Source organism: Pleurodeles waltl, chromosome 4_2 (genome assembly GCF_031143425.1).
Source record: "Pleurodeles waltl isolate 20211129_DDA chromosome 4_2, aPleWal1.hap1.20221129, whole genome shotgun sequence".
Classification (NCBI taxonomy): domain Eukaryota; kingdom Metazoa; phylum Chordata; class Amphibia; order Caudata; family Salamandridae; genus Pleurodeles; species Pleurodeles waltl.
In genome coordinates, this window is record NC_090443.1 from 365,737,837 (window position 1) to 365,759,793 (window position 21,957).

The 21,957-nt window shown below is 46.8% G+C and overlaps 1 protein-coding gene across 2 annotated transcripts in view; it reads right to left on the minus strand.

The window, feature by feature from the left end:
• Window positions 1-19,211, minus strand: part of LOC138292723 (verrucotoxin subunit beta-like) — a 329,410-nt gene extending 310,199 nt beyond the window's left edge. Inside the window, exon 1 of one of the 2 annotated variants that reach the window (XM_069231459.1) lies at window positions 19,086-19,211. The gene's annotated coding sequence lies outside the window, so the exon portion shown is untranslated. Of the gene's footprint in view, window positions 1-19,028 lie in introns of both variants that reach the window. The other variant, XM_069231458.1, reaches the window with a different exon arrangement.
• Window positions 19,212-21,957: the final 2,746 nt, after the last annotated feature.

Below are 21,957 nucleotides of genomic sequence, written 5' to 3' on the forward strand. Positions count from 1 at the left end.
TTAATAGAACAGGTCTGGCAGAAACAATAACCTTGACATTACGCCTTTCAAAACTAACCCTCCTCACTAATACGTGTAACTTCCTAAACCCTACCTCCACCCTCTAATAAATTTACCCTTCATCAATGCCCCTTTTCCATCCCCACCTTGACCCAACCAATCCAGTACCCATCTGTCCTGCTGTCCACCTTCTGTAGTTACCCTTGCCTTTCCCTCCCTTGTGTTCCTTCTCAAAAATCCCTGACCTCTCATCTTTGTGCATCGGTACCCTTCCCCCCAAAGTATGTCTGTAAAAACCCACCTAAACCAGACTTGCCTACCAGCAGCAGAAATAACAGAACATTGACCTAATAGACTACTTGACCTGTCCTATTACAATGATGAAAACATCTCAAATAAAATCGCCATCAGCCCACAACCATAAAACCAGTGGAAACCAACTAAACTCAATAACCTAAAATAAATAAATAAATACCTCAATCTCGCCAGGCCTATACCTGGGTGTGACAAAACAGCCAAAGAGGCTGCCCACACCTTAACCCCTACTTATAATCCTCCCCTTACTCCCGCCCTTACACTACCCCTAACCGATCACTAACTCAGATGTGGATTCTACCACCGATATCTGATCAGCCCAGGGGGAGACCAGGCAAGCCCTTGCTCCTCCCAAGACCCCATTGGGCAAAACGGCGTACAAACCACAACTCCACAAATAGGGGTAAAAGGTTGCGTTAATAGAACAGGACAGGCAGAAACAATGACCTTGGCATTAAGCCTTGCAAAACTAATCCTCCTCACTAATATATGTAAATTCCTAAACCCTGCCCCCACCCTCTAATAAACGTACCCCTCATCAATGCACCCTTCCCATACCCACCTTGACCTGACTAATCCACTACCCATTTGTCCTGCTGTCCACCTTCTGTAATTACCCTTGCCTTTCCCTCCCTTTTGTTCCTGATCAAAAATACCGGAACTCTCATCTTTGTGTATCCATATCTTTATCCCCCAAAGCATGTCTGTAAAAACCCGCCACCCAGGAAAACCAGCCAGGTGATTTCCTGCCCCACCAAAATGTTTTTAATAATGATCCCATAAATTTTCCTCTAATAGATCTGCAATCCGAATATTAAGCTCTAATAAATAATGCTCATTACCCATAAAGGATAAGTGAACATCATCCTGTCTAAACAGAGCTACATCCATATGGACAATCTCCTTGTGCTGCAAAACCGAAACCCCTTGCAAACCACAAAAAACCCTAATTTCCCTATTCACCTTTTTTCGTTGCTTTTCAATCCCCATGAAAGATCTCGCCCCCCTCCAAACTCGCCTTTGCACCAACTCAGTCCAAACAATGTGTGTCCCAGCCTATGTCTGTTTGATCCTCAATAAATCCATCTTCATGGCCTTCAACAACCCAACACCTGATAAAGCCACTAAATCATTCTCCCCTAAATGTACCGCTAACAAGTCTGGACAAAACCCATTGGCTAATTTCTTGGAGAGAACACATAACAATTCACCCCACCTCATGCCACTTCTGCCCAGCCTGCAAATCTTTATTTTGGGCCCATCCAAACCAAATTGCCGACAAAAATGTCTTGACGCAGCATGCTTCTCTGCCCAACGCACGAAGGAATGTCCCATTATCCAAACTGAACAAACTGCTCTGTCTGGGCCAGCCACACAATCTGGAAAAGTAAACAAAAAACAACACAATTACCCATAAAGAACAAATGGCAACCACGTACAATTTAAGAAAATTTTGAAGGACTTGATCTAACATCGACCTCCAATGACCCAAATCAATTAATGCCCTGTCCAAATTTTTTAAGTTCTTAGCTTCGGAGGCAGCCCCAATCCAAAATGAATGAGTACCATAAAATTGTGATGCCATACCTAACTTACCAATTGCTATTTTCAAAACCGAAAGTAACAGATGACACTTCAAATGTGAACCATCCTGCTGAACAAATACAAACCTAGAATCCTTCGGCAAAATCCTGGTAAAAGAAATCCAACAATATACTGGACCTACTGGGGGATCATCACCCTGCATCTCCACTTCATGCTCCCCCCAAATAATCGGTCTTTGATGTCCTTAACCACAGATAAATAACACCCGCCCTCAGACACACATCAGAGCACAGAATGCCAGCCTTACCTTTTACCCGGAAAAGCTCCGAAAACTCTAAACGCCCCATGAAACAGCCATGGCATGCAAAGTGACATTAAAACCACCTCCCATGGTGAAAAAAAAATCTTTAAAACTAAAATGATATCCCTCAGCAAATGTGCCGTTATCTGGCGTCTTTGATCAAACGTTGCACCCCCTTTTCTAGCCCACCCTGCCAGGATCCGTCTGCAAATCTCCCCCTCAATTGGATCCTAACCCTAAAAATACTTACCATAAAAAGGAATACCTGACAACTTACCCGATATGGTTACAGATGACAAAATTAACTCAATCTGCTGCATGATGAAGTGAACAGTATCCCCCGTCTTTCTGTACAAACCAAAGGCCCACCCACCCGTTGGCTGCACCTGATTTAAAAAATTCTGCCCAAGCCTGATCATAACTTTTTCGTGTAGACAGAGCTACGGTTGTTGAATCAGCTCCAACATCCTCAAATGCCTATCTCCGATAATGCCCAAGGAACTGCTGTCTTCTGCGCATCCACTCCCGGTGCAAGTCCATGGAATCTCTGCCACCGCAAACAAGATAGCGCATCAGCAATGTCGTTATTAACACCTGGAACATACCTAGCCTTAAACAACATGTTAAATTTCAAACAGTTCAGTAGAAAAACCCTCAGCAATTTCAACACGTTCTCATCCTTTGCTTTCTGTGAATTCACCAAATTCACAACTGCCTGATTGTCCACATTGAAAACCACCTTCCTATTAGCCAGTGCCTGTCCCCATAGTGACAAAACCACCACCGAAGGAACAAATTCCAAAAAGGCAATACTATACCGGGCCGCTTTCCAGGATTCTGGCTAATTCTCAGCAGCCCAGTGCCCATCCCAAAACAATCCAAAAACATGTGCACCTGAAGAATCAGAAAAAATCTGAACTTGCAACTCTTGAAAGAATAGTCACCCATTGAAATCTTGTACGAAGGAAATCCACATCCTCAAATCAGCCTTTACACTGGCTCAGAGCCGCACATGATGGTAAGGCAACACTGCTCCGCTAAGTGCAAAACCCAACCGTCTGCAAAGAGCCCTTCCTACTCTCACCACTCTACAGGCAAAATTCAAATGATCAAGCAAACCTTGCACCTGCCTCAATTCCATCTTTTGTTTTTGGACCACCTCCTCCAACAATGCATTGAGCTTATGCTCCTTCTCCTTTGGCAGACGCACCTCAATTTTGATAGAATCTAACTCAATTCCAAGAAAATTTTAACAAGTCGTAGGTCCTTCTGTTTTCTTCAGGGCCAACGGAACACCCATGTCAAGCATGGCCTCTTGAAAGGTCTCCAAAGCTCTCTGACAGTCACTTGATCCAGCCGCACCCGCCAGAAAGAAATCATCCAAATAATGTGTTACATATTTATAACCACTTCTTGACTGGTAGAACCACTGTAGAAATGAACTAAAAGTTTCAAACAACGAACATGAAACTGAGCAACTCATAGGCAACAGCCTATCAACATAAATGGCATTCTCAAACTGTATGTCCAACAAAGAAAAATCGTCTGGGTGCACTGGAAGGAGTCTAAAAGCTGACTGGGTATCAGATTTTGCCATTTCTACCCCAACACCACAATCTCTTGCCAATGAAATTGCCTCGTCAACTGACGCATAATAAACAATAGAGTCCTCTTGGACAATGAAATCATTAATAGATGCCCCTAAAGGCCATGATAGGTGATGGATCAACCTAAACTCACCCTGTTGCTTTTTTGGACCACACCCTGTTGGGAAATGGTCAAGTTCAGTATCGGCCAACAATCAAATGGACCCACAATTCTCCACAACTCCAATTCTTTCTGTAACTTAACTCTAACCACTTCAGGTTATTCCATCGCAGACCTTAAATTCCTTGCCCCCCTCCAGTTTCTAGGTCCCTGATAGCACAAAGGAAAACCTTCAGCAAAACCCCCAAAAACAAAATTGTTGCATCAGACTTCCGTGGGTAAAAAGTGCAGCCAATAATTCAGCATCTCCCCTTTAATAGGAGTGGGCCCTTTACTCACCACATGGTGCAGAGGGCCCCTGCCCCTATCACCACCTCTACCTTGGTTGCCTTGCAATCACCATTGCATCCCCCTGAAACATTGGTAAACTGGATGCCTACCCCGCAGCTTGAGCAGTCATGCCTGAATTTGCATTGCTGTCTTGTACACACTCCGCTGTTCAACAACCAGCATACTCCGTTCCGAGGCAACTGTCCTTTTGGCACACTCCCCACCCCATATTGGGTGGGGCGGCCTGAAGGGGCTTGTACTGTAGGGGCAACCCATTAGCTGTATGAATTACCAGTGCGTTCCTAGCAGTACGAAGCCTTTGCACTCACAATTCATTGTCAATCTCTCCCCACTCCTTGTCCGGAGAAATTGCCATCCTTGCCCTGAACTCGTCATCATACCTAAACCAACCAAAACCCCCATAATCCATTTGAGCTCTCCGCACAATATCCTTGTACTTAAACAACGCTACACACTTCTCTGAATAACGTTTACAGTAAACGCTTGCATATATAAAAAAAGCTGAAGTCCAATTTTCTATAGTGGTAGGTACTTTGGGCCTATGCGCTAACTCCCACTCTTCTTCTTTTGAACCTTCTTTTGCCTGTACCTCCCTGTGAAGTAGTTTAAAAACCTCAACAAATTCACCTTTACAAATGTTTTCTTTCATATGTGTAGTGAGATTCGCCTCCAAAGGAATCAACACTCCCATGTATGGAAGCTTTTCATTCTTAATGCTTCCCCCTGTACCTTCATTTCCCAACTCTCTTTCCTGAACCTGACTTTTACCACCTTGAAGTGAGCCCACCGTTACTACTACATCCTGTTTCAAAATTTCATTTTCAACATTTTCCTCTTCCCCACCACAGCCTGAATCCCCATATCCTTTCCCATGGATTTTACACCCACTTCTGCTCTCACCCCTTTCAAGCCATTTCCTCCTCTTGTCACCTCTAGGTAGGTTTACAGCAGTGATTGTTTTCCTTCCTTTTCTACTCGGCGATCGTTCTAGACCGCCTTCTCTGTTATCTCCTGAAAAACACCAAAACTCCTTCCCACATGAGACGTCATCTTTTTATCAAAACCCTCCCTCACCATCCTCTGTTGTATGATCTCACCCTCTTCCGGTTCTTCCCCCTCTCGTAATCCAAAATCTCCTCTTCAAGACCATAGTTTTGCACAACAAAATCAGTGCCCCGGCTGTTAGACGGCTCTTGAAATACCAGCTATTGTTGCATTTCTTGAAATTCAGGTCCAGATGGTTCCCCCGATGTCAGGCGAGTCGCTCCGGATCTCGCCATCTCTTCTAGCCGGTGTATTGAGGGTACCCGAATCGCCACCAGCCTTTTCCGCTTGTCTACTGACTGCTCAAGCCGCAGTGATGACGACTGCTCCTCATGCACGCCCATTGCATAAGGACTGCCACACCCAGTCTGTGAGACAAGTGACCCTGGCTGCCAGAAATCTAATCTGACCTGCACCATACCTGCCTTTACCCCAACATCAGTCTCTCCATAAAATATGCCTCTCATGCTTAGCCGACTGTCATCCTTAATTTCAATATGCTGCCCTGTCTAATAGATTGTCTGATTGTTAACGTCCCATTCCTGTACCTTATGTAACATGGGACTGACTAACCTAGGAATAATGTGCAGCATTCTGCCATCTTGAGTAAGCACAGGCATATTCACCATCTCCCCGCCTGAATCTAGCCTCCCTGTGGCTGCCTGCATCTCTTCCTCATCATCGGACACAACAATCACAATGTCCCAAAGTTCTAACGTGGGTGCCGCCATCTTTGTTGCTGCCCCCCAGTGCCTTTCCTCAAATGAAAACTCCCCTAGCTCACGGCTTATTTCTGAGGGGAGTAGGGCTTGTTCCACACCTCCCCTCATTACGCGCATCATGCTATGCGCATGCGTGTCATCTCCCAAAGCCCCGATTAGTCACTGCACTCTCCCCGACAACACCTCTGCCCCAACCACCAACTTGCTGCCTCAAGGACGTGCCTTAGCGGCATGCAAATTTTGGACTGCTTCTCCTGCCTCCTATGACCTGAGCTGGTAAGCAAACTCCTGATTCCTCATTCAAATTGCCCTCGCGCTCTGGCGATGCACATATTTTCCTACTGCAGACACTTTTTTGCCTACATTTTTTTACTTTCAGGAATCGGCGACGCTCACGCCATAATTGCTGCTTCCCCACCCTCAAATGACACCCCTTTTGGCCTTTTTAAACCCACCCATGCTTGCCTCAACAGCCCTTCTTGTAACAGATCCTCTCTACCTTCTTCCTGCAACACTTTTAACGCCTGCATTTTTCTATTACTCTTCTCCAACCCTGCCCTCTTAGTTGATTCGCTGCTACCCAAACCTATTAAACCAGAAGTAACTTCTAATTTAAGGCCTACCTCACCTCAAACTCACCACGCCTATACCTGGGTGTGACAAAATGGCCAAAGAGGCCGCCCACACCTTAACCCCTACTTATAATACTCCCTTTACTCCCGCCCTTACACTACTCTTAACCAATCACTAACTCGGACGTCGTGGATTCTACCACCCATGTCCGATTGTAGGAAAGTAGCCTCTTTTTAGCTTGGTTATACCCACTTTTGGCCTGTTTGTCAGTGTGTTTGACTGTGTCTACTGGGATCCTGCTAACCAAGACACCAGAAGTTACGCTCACTCCCTTAAATTTGGTTGTTACATACTGTTAACACAGTATTTCACCCATAATTGGCATAGTGGTGCCCCCTCATAAGTCCCTAGTATATGGTACCTAGGAACCATTTGGGTTCCAGGGGATCCCCATGGGCTGCAGCATATATTTTGCCACCCATAGGGAGCCCATGCAAAGGCTTCTGCAGGACTGCCATTGCAGCTTGCGTGAAATGGTGCAGGCACCCTTTTAGTTGCCATTTACACTGCACCAGGTCACTTATAAATCACCCCTATAGCAGGCCCTCCAGCGCTGAGGGCAGAGTGCAAAGTACCTGTAAGTGAGGGACCCCCTTGCACTACCAGAGGTGCCCCCACGACCTCCAGGACCATTTTCCCAGACTTCGTGAGTGGGGGGACACCATTTTACACGTGTACTGGACATAGGTCTCAATCCTATGTCCAGCTACATAATGGTAACTCCGAACATAGGCATGTTTGGTATCAAACATGTAGGAATCATACCCCCATGCTTTTGCAAGCATTGGCTGTATGATCCCATGCACTCTGGGGGCTCCTTAGAGCCAGTACTGCCATTACAGCCTTCTGAGGTTTTCCAGGCAGCCCCAGCTGCTGCCACCTCACAGACAGGTTTCTGCCCTCCTGTTGCTTAAAAAGCTTAAAGCCAGGAATGCAGAACAAAGGATTTCCTTCCATAGAGGGTTGTTACACCCTCTCCCTTTGGAAATAGGTTTACAGGCTTGGGAGGGGGAGCCTCCCCAAGCTACTGGAAATGCTTTGAAGGGCACTTTTGGTGCCCTCCTTGCATAATTCAATCTACACCGGTTCAGGGACCCCAGTCCCTGCTCTGGCACGAAACTGAACAAAGGAAAGGGGAGTGACCACTCCCCTGTCCATCACCACCCCAGGGGTGGTGCTCAGAGCTCCTCCAGAGGGTCCCTGGGTTTTGCCATCTTGGATTCCCAGCTGCAGGGAACTCTGGGAGCATCTGAGTGGCCCGTGCCAGCAAGTGAAGTCAGGGCCCTCCCCTGATAGATGCTTACCTGGTTGGCTGACCAATCCCTCTTTCAGGGTTATTTAGGGTCTCTCCTTTGGGTGGTTCTTCAGATTCAAATTGCAAGACTCCTGCAGGAATCCGCTGCATCCTCCACTTCAACTTCTCACCGATTAAACTGCATCTGGACCCTCCAGATACTCTACAAACTGCAACAAAGAAGCAAGACACCTTCTGCAACATTGTATCTTCAGCTGCTGCCAGCAACTGCAACTGTTTCCCAGCCGTGAATCCTCAGAGGACAGCTCATCTTCAGCCTGCACCAGAAGAGCGAAGGAATCTCCTTTGGGGTGAAGGAGTCACTCCCCTGCTTCAGAAGGCACCTACTGCAATGACGACCGGCTGAGTGGATCCTCTCTCCTGCTGAGCTGTGTGGATCCTGCATCACAGGTGGTGGGCTGAAGTGGTCCAGACGGTCCTGACATCCCACTGTCCAACTTTGGTGGAGGTAAGAGCTTGCCTCCCTACGCAAGACAGTACCCCCATGCACTGCGTGTTTGCAGTTGCAAAGGCTTGTTGGCATCCTTCCACGAAGTTCTTCGTGCATCTTGCAGCTCCGGCCCCCAGCACTCTATTCTGCAAAGCACAGCTTCCTGAGTGGTTCTCCAGCAGCATGGGAGCCCTTGCCGTAGTGCTGCGAGGGCCTCTTTTGCACCTTTTGTCCCTGTTCTGTGGGACTCCCATGCGTGCTGCCTGGTCTTCTGTGGGCTATCTGAGTTGCTGAGAGCCCCCTTCGACTTCCCCTCCTGGGCAGAGTCCACTTGGTCCTTACTGGTCCTGGGCAGCGCCATTTTCTGCTAACCGCGAGCTTTGCGTGTGCCAAGGCTTGTTGGCAGACTCCAGCGACGCAAACCAGAGTGCAATCCTCTATCCGGCATGGGACATCACTTGCTCCAACCAGGAACCTGACTCCGTCTTCTTGGGTGCAATACTGACTTGTTCTTCTTCACCGGTGGTTCTTCTTTTGCACCTTCATCAGGGTTAGCAATGGCTCCTGTTCTCCCTGGACTCTTCTGTGCCTCTTGGACTTGGTCCCCTTCTTCCACAGGTCTTCAGGTCCAGAAATACACTGGTGTCTTGCAGTCTCTTCTGATTCTTGCATAATTCTTCTTTTCGTTTCTGTGTGTTATCTGGAAAAGTTATTGTGTTTTACTCCTGCTTTTCTGGGCACTGGGGTGGGTTCTAGTACTTACCTTTGGTGTTTTCTAGTACTCCAAGCTCCCCTCTACACACTACACTTGCCTAGATGGGAAACCGACATTTGCCTTTCACTTTCTTAGTATATGGTTTGTGTTCCCCCAGGCCCATTTCTAACAATTGTGATTTTCGCTAATTGAACTGTTTTCTAACAGTTTTTACACCTGTTTTTGCATGTTAGTGTATATCATTTGTGTATTACTTACCACCTAAGGACGTATAGTCTCTGCAGTATTTTTGGTATTTGTGTCACCAAAATAAAGTACCTTTATTTTTGTAATACTGAGTATTTTCTTTCATGTGTATGAGTACTGTGTGACTACAGTGGTATTGCATGAGCGTTGCATGTCTCCTAGATAAGCCTTGGCTGCTCATCCACAGCTACCTCTAGAGAGCCTGGCTTCTAGACACTGCATACACTTCATTAATAATCGTACTTGCAATTGCCTTTTCACTCTGTCACCTGGTGCTTTCCACAGGAAAGACTACTCTATACCTAGAGATATACATTGTACCTAGGACAGAAATCTAGTCTCTTTCTTTCTTTTCTGACACACACACCATGTCTGCAGCTGGACCTAGCTCTGAGGTCATGGACTTTCCCTATAAGGGCATGACCTTCAAGGAATTGAAGGGGCTTTGTTCAGAGAGGACATGAGGAAGCTCCCTAACAAGAGTTTTCTTTTGAGTCTCCTTCTTCAGGATGACCAGGAACATGCTGGTAGCCAGGAGGAGGAGGAGGAAGACTCTCACCCCATAGAGTTAGAAGATAATCTTCCAGTCCCACGGGAGAGCTCTTCAAAAGATCTTGTCACTAGTACACCACCTAGTGTAGCTGGTAGTGGGAGAGGAAGTCACTCAGGTAGGGCTCCCTTTACACCCAGAGGACAGGTAACCAGGGTCACTAATACTAGGGAAAGATCCACTTCTGCCCATTCCCATGTCACCTCAGTGTCGGAGGGATCACACTGCACACCTCCAGGGGAGGACTCTATAGATAGAGAACTCAGAAATCTGAGACTTAAGGAGGCCAGGCTGAGGCTGCAGCAGCAAGAGATAGCCCTAGATAGGCAGGCTTTGGCAGTGGAGAGGGAAAGGCAGGGGTTGGGGTTAGCACCCCATGGTAGAAAACAAATTGAGGCGCCCCACAATAATAATAGTTACACAAATCAAAATGAGTACTAACTCAAATGAGTAATATTCTAAAGAAACAGTCCATTGGCAATAAAGCACAGTTCCTTTAAAGTCTGGTCCTTTTTTTTCAATCAAATGATTTATTCAATCTGATCATCCCATATTTTAGTACTTCATCCATGGAAAGAACAGTTCAAGCCAACACGTGTTTTGTCATGGGAAATTCTCTCATCCCAAACGACTTCTTCAGGGCTACAATTTGTAAGAGAATTATTAGAGTTAAAAACCAAAATGCTCAAACATCAAAATTTGAGTGTTGTGCAAATAAGACCCCAAATTTAGAACCCCAAAAATTTCAAAAACACCCGAGAAAAGTGAGAGGAAAGGAATACCCTATTTTATAAAACCCAAATTTAGATTCCAATCAAAAGAAATTAAGTTATAATTGAAAACCATATTTATAAAAAATAAATAAAAAAATGTAATTAGGTTTTAGTTAACTCCAATTCCTCAAGACCCTAAATATAACCTGAAAACATCACGTGAGAACATTATTCAAATTGGTGGTGGAAAGTAAAGTTAAATGTGTAACGAGTCTGTTGTCCTCCACCGACCCTCCTTCACCCCAAATCAGTGAATTAATCATGGTGACCCTAAGATAGAAACTTTAATGGCTTATTGACAGTACCTTTATTTAACACCGAACACCGGTTTCAACAATACGGTCTATCCAAATATTCACTGTTACTAACCGCAAGTACAAAGATCCAGTTCTATCAGAAAGAAATCACAAGAAAATGCTTGAAGATATTTGAATTACTAAGAGAATATACCAAAACCACACAATACAGCACCAACAAATATATTATCAAATACCTTATATTAAATGGCCCAAAACCAACCATGCGTTCATGGAAGTCCGTAACGAGGGTCACTAATACTAGGGAAAGATCCACTTCTGCCCATTCCCATGTCACCTCAGTGTCGGAGGGATCACACTGCACACCTCCAGAGGAGGACTCTATACTGTAGATAGAGACTTAAGGAGGCCAGGCTGAGGCTGCAGCAGCAAGAGATAGCCCTAGATAGGCAGGCTTTGGCAGTGGAGAGGGAAAGGCAGGGGTTGGGGTTAGCACCCCATGGTGGCAGCAGCAGCTCAAGTTTCAGGGATTGAAGAGTCAGGGAGGACTCCACTGATTCCAGAAATCTGTACAAAATTGTTCCCCGTATAAGGTGGGGGATAACATCTACAACTGGGTTGCTGCACTTGAGAGAGCCTGTAAAGTTCAGAATATCCCTCAAAGGCAGTGGGATGCTATTCTCTGGTTGTCCTTCTCTGACAAGGGGAGGGATAGACTTCTCACTGTCAGAGAAGAGGATTCAGACAACTACAGTATTCTTAAAACAGCACTCTTAGATGGTTTCGGTCTCACCACTGAACACTATAAGATCAAGTTCAGGGATACCAGAAAGGAGACCTCACAGGATTGGGTTGATGTTGTGGACTGTTCTGTTAAAGCTTTAGAAGGCTGGTTACGTGGCAGTAAAGTGTCTGATTATGAGGGCTTTTATAATCTATTACTGAGAGAGCATATTTTGAATAACTGTGTGTCTGACTTGTTGCACCAATACTTGGTAGACTCAGATCTGATCTCTCCCCAAGAATTGGGAAAGAAGACAGACAAATGGGTCAGAACAAGGGTGAGCAGAAATGCTCATACAGGGGGTGACAAGGACAAAAAGAAAGATGGTGGTAAGCCTCAGGACAAGGGTGGGGACAAAGACAAAATTAAAGATTCCTCATCAGGTCCACAAAACTCCTCAGGGGGTGGGAATAAAACCTTTTCTTCTTCTTCTTCTGCACACACTGAAATGCCTTGGTGCTATGTGTGCAGAAATAAAGGCCATAGGCCAGGGGGCAAATCCTGTCCTGGTAAAGCCCCTGAGCCTACCACCACTACTAACTCCACACCCACTTCTAGTGCCCCTAGTAGTAGTAGTAGTAGTAATAGTGGGGGACTACTGGCAATAGTCAAAGCAAATGTGTAGTTGGGTTTACATTTGGGTCCATAATAGAAACTGGGGTAGGTGTAGAAACCCCCAAGACAGCTTCTGTCTCATCAGGTGGCACGGGCCTTGCCACCTTAGCTGCTTGTCCCCTTAATATGGGTAAGTACAAGCAGCTCATTCAGATAAATGGTGTTGAGGCCCAGGCCTACAGGAACACATGTGCCAGTATCACCTTAGTCACTGAAAACTTAGTGTCACCTGTACAACACCTATTTGGTCAGAAGTACCAAGTCACTGAAGTTAACAACTCCACTCAGTCCCTCCCCTTAGCTGTTCTACAACTCAGTTGGGGTGGAGTTACTGGCCCTAAGCAGGTGGTAGTCTCACCTAGCTTACCTGTAGATGGTCTCTTAGGTAATGACCTAGAGGCCTCAGCTTGGGCTGAAGTAGAGTTTATGACCCATACATCCATGCTGTGTATTCCCAAAGAATTGGTTCCTTTAATCTCAAGAGAGATTAAAAAGCAAAGAAGGGAAGGTGCCCTGAAGCCTGAAATAATGGCCCAGGGCACTCCTCCAAACACAGGTATGCAGGATATCAAAGTATCCCCTGCCCACCCTACCACTAAGGATATCATTTCTGTGAGGTGGGATACCACCCCTAGGGTGGGGCCTGTACCAAGGGAGTCAAAAGCTACCACAGCTGCACTCCCAGAGGTAAAAGTACCTCTCTGTGGCAAACCTACGCCAAAACAGAAAAACTGCCCTGTTTTAGCAAATTTGGAGCAACCCTGTCCTGTTCTACCCCAAGAAGGACAACAGCCCTGTCTTCCTTTAGAGCCATTGGGACAAACGTTTTGTTCTGCTTTAGCCTTGCTGAGACAGCACCCCTGTCTAGCCTGTCCTAACATAGGGTCCCAGGGATAGTCATCCTGCCCCACCTTAAAATGTATTCCACACCCTAAGCATATTGAATCACAGGGTCCACAGTTTCACTGTTCTTTAGCTAAAAGTAACCAAACAGGGTGGTTCACCTCCCCACAGGGAAGGGACTACATAGTGGATGATAAAAGGAGTAATCACTCTATTGCAGAGTTACTCTCCACTTATCACCACATAGACAATGAAGTCTCAACTGTCCAAGGTTAGCGTTATTGTCCTTCGTTTGGGGTGTGTGTAGCAAAGTAGCTTCTTTCTAGCTTGGTTACCCCTACTTTTGGAATGTTTGTCAGTGTGTCTGACTGTGTCTACTAACCAGGACTCCAGTAGTTATGCTCTCACCCTTAAATGTGGTTGTTATATACTGTTAACATAGTATTTCACCCACAACTGACGGACTGGTGTCACCTTATAAGTCCCTAGTTTATGGTACCTAGAACCCAGGGTATTGGGGTTCCAGGGGATCCCTATGGGCTGCAGCATATATTTTGTCACCCATAGGGAGCCCTTGCAAAGGCTTCTGCAGGACTACCATTCCAGCCTGTGTAAAAGGGTGCATGCACCCTTTCACTGCCATTTATACTGCACCAGGTCACTTATAAGTAACTCCTAAAGAAGGCCCTCCTGCTCTGAGGGCAGGGTCCAAAGTACCTGTGTGTATGGGCACCTCTGCACTAGCAGAGGTGCCCCCACAACCTCCAGGACCATTTTCAGGGACTGCATGAGTGCGGGGATGCCATTTTACGCTTCTACTTGACATAGGTCACTACCGAGGTCCAGCTACATAATGGTAACTCCGAACATAGGCATGTTTGGTATCAAACATGAAGAAATCATGTCCCCATACTTTTGCAAGCATTGGCTGTATGATCCCAGGCACTCTGGGGGCTCCTTAGAGGACCCCCAGTACTGCTATTACAGCCTTCTGAGGTTTTCCAGGCAGCCCCAGCTGCTGCCACCTCACAGGCAGGTTTCTACCCTCCTGCTGCTTGAAAAGCGTAAGCCAAGGAAGGCAAAACAAAGGATTTCCTTCGGGAGAGGGGTGTTACACCCTCTCCCTTTGGTTACAGGCTTGGGAGGTTTAGCCTCCCCAAGCCACTGGAAATGCTTTGAAGGGCACATTTGGTGCCCTTCTTGCATAATTCAGTCTACACTGGTTCAGGGACTCCCAGTCCCTGCTCTGGTGTGAAACTGGACAAAGGAAAGAGGAGTTGCTCGGAGCTCCTTCAGAGGGTCCCTGGGTTTTGCCATCTTGGATTCCCAGTTGGCAGGGCACTCTGGAAACACATGAGTGGAAGGTGCCCTCCCCTGATAGGTGCTTACCTGGTTAGCTGACCAATCCCCCTTTCAGGGCTATTTAAGGTCTCTCCTTTGGGTGGTTCTTCAGATTTGTATTGCAAGATTCCAGCAGGAATCCTCTGCATCCTCCACTTCAACTTCTCACCGAAGAAACTGCATCTGGACCCTCCAGGAACTTAACAAACTGCAACAAAGAAGCAAAACGCCTTCTGCAACGTATCTTCAGCAGCTGCCAGCAACTGCAACTGTTTCCTGGTTGTGCATCCTCAAAGGACAGCCCATCTTCAGCCTGCACCAGAAGAACGAATGAATCTCCTTTGGGGTGAGGGAGTCACTCCCCTGCTTCAGCAGGCACCTACTGCAACAACGACCGGCTGCGTGGATTCCCTCTCCTGCTGAGCTATGTGGATCCTGCATCACAGCTGGTGGACTGAAGTGGTCCCGACAGTCCTGATGTCCCACTGTCCAACTTTAGTGGAAGTAAGAGATTGCCTCCCCATGCAAGACAGTACCCCCATGTACCGCGTGTTTTGCAGTTGCCAAGGCTTGTTGGCATCCTTCCATGAAGTTCTTCGTGCATCTTGCAGCTCCGGCCCCCAGCACTTTATCCTGCGATGCACAGCTTCCTGAGTGGTTCTCCGGCGGCGTGGGAGCCCTTGTCGTAGTGCTGCGTGGGCCTCTTTTTGCACCTTCCTGTGTCCCTGTGCTGTGGAACTCCGGTGAGCACTGCCTAGTCTTCTGTGGGCTATCTGAGTTGCTGAGAGCCCCCTTCAACTCCCCCTCCTGGGTAGTGTCCACCTGGTCCTTCCTGGTCCCGGGCAGTGCCATTTTCTGCTAACTGCAAGCTTTGCGTGTGCCAAGGCTTGTTGGCAGACTCCAGCGACGCAAACCAGACTGCAATCCTCCATCCTGCATGGGACATCACTTGCACCAACCAGGAATCCGACTCCGTCTTCTTGGGTGCAATACTGACTGTTCTTCTTCACCTTTTGCACCTTCGTTTGGGTTAGCAACGGTTCCTGTTCTCCCTGGACTCTTCTGTGCTTCTTGGACTTGGTCCCCTTCTTCCACAGGTCTTCAGGTTCAGGAATCCACAGTTGGTGTCTTGCAGTCTCTTCTGGTTCTTGCATAATTATTTTTTTCATTTCTATGGCAGTCATTCTGACCGGGGCGGGCGGCGGTCGCCGCCCGCCATGCGGTTACCGTCCGAATGGCCGCTCCGCGGTCAGGAGACTGCAGCGGCCATTCTGGCTTTCCCGCTGGGCGAGCGGGCGACCGCCAAAAGCCCGCCCGCCGGCCCAGCGGGAAAGCCCCTGCAACAAGGATGCCGGCTCCGAATGGAGCCGGCGGAGTTGCAGGGGTGCGACAGGTGCAGTGGCACCCGTCGCGGTTTTCACTGTCTGCTAAGCAGACAGTGAAAATCTTTGTGGGGCCCTGTTAGGGGGCCCCTGCACTGCCCATGCCAGTGGCATGGGCAGTGCAGTGGCCCCCAGGGGCCCCACGACACCCGTTCCCGCCATCCTGTTCCTGGCGGTAAGAACCGCCAGAAACAGGGTGGCGGGAAGGGGGTCGGAATCCCCATGGCGGCGCTTTGGCGGATTCCCTGGGCCAGGCGAAAACCGGCGGGAAACCGCCGGTTCCCCTTTTCTGACCGCGGCTTTACCGCCGCGGTCAGAATAGCCCAGGAAGCACCGCCAGCCTGTTGGCGGTGCTTCTGCAGTCCCCGGCCCTGGCAGTCATGGACCGCCAGGGTCGTAATGACCCATGTGTGTTGTGGGAAATTACTGTGTTTACTCCTGCTTTCCTGGGCACTGGGGAGGGTTCTAGTACTTACCTTTCTTTGGGGTTTTCTAGTACTCCTAGCTCCCCTCTACACACTACACTGTAGATTTTCACTAATTGCACATTTTTCTAACTGTTTTTACACATGTTTTTGCATACTAGTGTATATAATTTGTGTATTACTTACCTCCTAAGGAAGTATAGTCTCAATGGTACTTTTGGTAGTTGTGTCACCAAAATAAAATACCTTTATTTTTGTAATACTTAATATTTTCTTTCATGTGTGTGAGTAATGTGTGACTACAGTGGTATTGCTTGAGCTTTGCATGTCTCCTAGCTAAGCCTTGGCTGCTCATCGACAGCTACCTCTAGAGAGCCTGGCTTCTAAACACTGCCTACACTTCACTAATAAGGGATACCTAGACCTGGTATGGGGTGTAAGCACCATAGGTACCCACTACAAACCAGGCCAGCTTCCTACACCGATCAGCCCAGGTGGGAGACCAGACAAGCCCTTCCATAAACCCTCATTGAGAAAACTCATAAAAGGAGTTCTGCCATGCAGTATAAAAATGAAGGTTACTCAGGCAGCTAACTGAGAACAAGGCACTTTGGCAGCTGTCACCCGTCCCCGGCCTCCCTGAAGACCATTTCTGTGGGGGTAAAGGAGGTTGGGGGCAGGTAACAGCAGCCCTGGTGCCCTGTGTACAAGTGTTTTCCATTCTTACAGCCCTGTTTGCATTTGTGAAGATAGCACCAATGAAGATGTAAACACCTCTAGAAACATGTACTTATATTTTAAGCGTGGTATCAACAAAAGGACTCCCATTCCTAGGACAAGGCTAAGAGGGTGTTTACAACTAAGGCTGGTCCAAACTAAAGTTCAATAAAGCTGTCGTCTTTATGTTTCACTATGGCATGGCGCTGCTAATGTACATTACACATTAGTTAATGTTCGTTATTGCCTGCAGCCACAAATGATTATTATTGTCTTCACCACTGATGCACGATGCTGCCGATGGTCAAATTAAGGTGTGTTCTGTCAATCAAATGCAAATATGTATACAGACACACAGTGTAGCAGAGGAATTGATCTTTTTAAATTCCACTTCAACATAGTGGGGTGGTGGTGATGGAGCTGTGAATTTGTTCAGATCGATTCACAATCTAACATTCTGCCTTAACAGTTATCTCTGCTACGATCCTGAAATGTTCTGTGATTTACAATGCTCAATATCTTTAAAACAGTAATAGTATAGATACCACACACGTTTATGAATTTTATTTCATTAAAATAAACCACCACGGTGATAGGTGGTCTAAATAAAATGAGTTGTTATTGAAACAGCCAAATCAAACACGTATATGGTTTCAGCCCTGCACAAGTTTGGAATGAGCATATGTTGGATGAATGTTATGAGAACAACCTCGCAACACACTGCTGTGACTCATTTTTTTCTGGACTGTTATTTGATGTGCTGCTGGTGCCTTACATAATTTACTGACTTGTTTCAAGAATGGCCATTCTTGGTGTAATCCACTCCTGGGGCGACAGGGTGTGCACCTGGGTCTAGAAACAGTTTTATCACAAGGGTGGGTATGATCACAGAGAATTAAAGGATCGTAGACAACCAATGATGGGCACTTTCACACGCACTATATATGCAATATGTAATTGGACAGTTGTTTAAGCTGCTATACGTTTTGTCTATGGTGTGATAAAAGAAACGGTTTGGAAGCAGATCTTGTGAAATTCATAAAACACACAAAAGGTGAAGGAATGAATGCTTGCAATTTGTCTAACTACTGGCAATTGCTCAGGGTATCATTCCAGCCCATCCATCTTTTGCCCACCAAACCACCTCAGATTAGACCCAGCCAACTGCAAATCAGTCTTGGTCCCACTCCAGTAGGCACAGACAAATCTGAACTGCCAAGCTAGGTCCTTTTCAAATCCCAGCATAAACAACCCAAGACGAGTATGGGCCCGGTTGAGCCTCTTCTGTCAGGTGCAGCTTGGTCCCACTGATGCAGTGGGCAAAGGGCCCGAGGCTGGTCATACCCTTGGCAACTTAGAGAGTTACATCAAATACACGAATGGTGCTAGGAGTGAAGCTTGCAATTTCTGGGGTTGCTTGTGTTCCCTTCTAGAGGGGGTCTCGTCTGGCAGTTAGGGATGGACTGCTACCAATTAGCACGCATTCCTTCCATCACCTTTTGTGTGACTTGTGTAAAGTACTTAAACTGCGTCGTGATTGTGGTGCGCGGCCAGATCCGGGGATGGCTCCGTCGTAGACAGAATGATGATGAATACTGCAGGAGCTTGCACCGAGATGGCACTGTTTTAATAAAAATGCTTCTACAAGCCGTTTAAAAATATTTGTCTTAAGAAATGATTTTGGAGATACATTTTCCTAGCCGGAGGGTGTGGTGACATAGTGAGCTCGGCTCACGTAAGAATGGCAGGTCTTTCAAGCAATTCGCTGCCTCGGTCGCATGTGTAGAGGAGGGTATGTGCACCTTGCTGTACGCGTGGCACTATTAGGTATAACGTAACATTACTGTTTGTTGCTCTTTAGTACCTAGGAGGGGGCTGTGTTGATATGGAACTGCAATCCTCCTCCACCTTATCAACTGAGTAGATTAGAATCGCAGAATGAAACTATTGTCAGTTTGCAAAACTTTTGAGGTACAGAAACCTCAACTGGAAGGGTTTCGGGTTTAAATTGACTTACTGAGCTAGATTTTTCCTTCAGGTAGAAAACGGCGGGGAATTGCGGTGAGTTACGCACCCTATTGGACTGCAAGACATCTGTAACATCGCTCCGCACTGAAGCCTTTTTCCTGGTATTCAACTGACCCAAGCGATGCCGGGAATTCCGGTATTTCCCGTTTGTTGCTTTCAGTTGAGCCCGGCGCAGTACAGACCAGGAGTGGCAATTTTACGCTGGCTCTTATTGGCTGATGATCTGACAGACTGCTGCTTGAGTATCAGGCTCTGATTGGCTAAATTTATGACCATTCTCATCGACATGCTATCGACTGAGCTGTGGATGCAAAGCGTTTCTCTGCATGTTTACTAGGAAGGTCTGCGAATGGATAACAATTCAAAAGGAATAAAAGTTGGCGGGCAGGAGTGTCGAGAGATGAAGGTGTTCACCTCACGGATTGTGATGGGACACAGAGAAGATCAAATCAATGGGTGATGATGAAAGAATGGGTAAATTTGGGAATTGCTCAGCGTCACAGATGAGGGAAGTGCTGTGTGGTGTGGTGCGGGAACAAAGGAGATGGAGGCCACCTGAAAGGAGGACCAGGAGGAGGAGGAGAGCTCTCAAAAGACTCATATCCAGTATCAAGTGGCCCAGGGGCAAGAGGTGATCGGCCGGAGTAGGGCAGGACCCCAATCACCAGGAAGAAAATAAAGAACAGCTTGACAGGGATGGTGACCAGAACATCACGAAGATAAGGACCAGGGGGTTTGCCATGGCAAGAGCCACCAGACTGGATTTATTATGCCAAAAAACAAGGGTGAGCCCAATCTATCATACTAGGAACCTGGGGCAATACACTACATCAAAGAACAATGGTTCACTGTAGCTTCATTCTTGTAACAAGAACATCTATTTTTCGTGTGAAGGACAATGTTACCCGCAAATGGATATACAAATTACACTTATATATATGCAAACACTATACATACATATTGTGATCCCCAGTAAATAGTTTCAAAACCCAACCATTATTGCAGATACAATTTATTTTTAAAGTTGCCATAGGTATGGCTGATCCAGTGCTTACAAAATGTGAAAATAGGTGCAATTGTGAGTGACAAGTGAAAGAAGCCCATCACTAACAAGAATAAAAAGACACATGACTCCTGACTTCTTCGATGACTTAAGCTGGGGGTCAATGGGTGGGGTCTATAAACGTCCGTATTCAATTGCGTTTCAACCTCAGGACATTAAGAGGTCATCATCATGAGAGCATAGTGAACACCAAATATTTTCCTTTGGACTCCACTTGGCCCACCACATGCATTTGCTATGCAGTGCGGGCCCTCAGATTCATTCTGAGTGGACCAGGCGAATTCTAGCCGCAAATTATTGAACAGCCCAGTATTCTTCCAGCAGGCCCGATTATATGTTAGCGAATTGGACTGGAAGACTCTTGGCTACCCTCAGATTCTTCACTGGGGCCCCAATCAGGAGAAGCCCTCTACTAGGATTGAAATTTCCCTGGCAGCTACTTGACCAAAGGAAGATACTTGGTGCTCACTGCATTGTAGAAATCTATCCTTACCTGGACAAACAGGAGCAGGGCATTTGGGAGTTGGTTCAAGGAAACATCTGATGGCCTTCAGTGCATAAAGATGTTGTGCACCAGTGGTGGCTGGTGACTGAAAGCAGTGGTGGGGCACAAATACAAGACGGAATTGCACCTTGTGAGAGAGCCTCACTACCCACGTATTTCCATTCACCTACTCACCCACTGCCTTTGGTCACCTACCCATTTACTCATCCACATTGTCATCCACTGCCATTCACACAACTCTTATACACAGACACCCACATTTTCTCAGCCACTCTGTCAAGCCCTGCAAACACATTCAAACAAACACACATTGCCTCACCCATCCAGTATCCAGCAATTTCAGTGATAAAAGGTACACGTTTATTTGAGCTGCAGATTACATGTTTAATATGGCATATTGTTAGAAATGGGGTTTCTGGTTGGCTAGGGTATGTACCTCAGCCAGGCAGAACTTACCCACTCTAGTCAGGGCAAGGAAGTTACACGTCCAAGATAACCCCTGCTCACCCCCTTGGTAGCTTGGCACAAGCAGTCAGGCTTAACCCGGAGGCAATGTGTAAAGCGTTTGCACAACACACACACACATGTGACGCAATATCCCCACCACAAAGGAAACACAACACCAGATTATATGAAAATATACTGTATTGTACACAAGGCAATTATAAGACCAAACATCACATATCAGTACTATCCTGCTACCTTAGCAGTTGTCAGAACATTACACATTAGTTACTCTGCAACCTAGCAGTAGTCACCCAGTATTCTGCAACATAAGCAGTAGTCAGGAAAACACGTTATTATATCACAGCACTTGTCATAAGAATATCATAAAATGCCCATAGTAGGAACATTAGAAAACATATGGCAAGTTAGAAAAACATATTAGCAAGCATGTCCATAAAAGGAACATTTGCATACACATATGTAAAAACATCAAACGCAGGTAGGTAATATATGAATCAAAGAAAAGTCTGTAGAAAGAACTTTGGATTGCAACTATATTGGTCCTTTAAACAGTACCTGGTTGGATGAAGGCACCTCCAGTGCCTAGAAGGCGAACAATGGGGCCCCCGGCGCTCCCATGCGCAAAACGGGGGCCTCCCTTATACTCTGGGGTCAGAGGAGGGCGACATGCACCTCCTCTCTTTTATAGACAGGCCCCTCCTGGGACCGTGATTACTGGGGGCCCCCTAGGGCCTCAAGCAGCCCTCACGAGGGGGGCCAAAGCCAGCAAAAACAACTTAGGGCAGGAGGGGGGCACCACACCCCCCCTCCGGTTTAATGACAGGCCCCTCCCGGGACCCGCGATCTCTGGGGGCCCCCCCGGGCCTCCACTGGCCCTTCCAC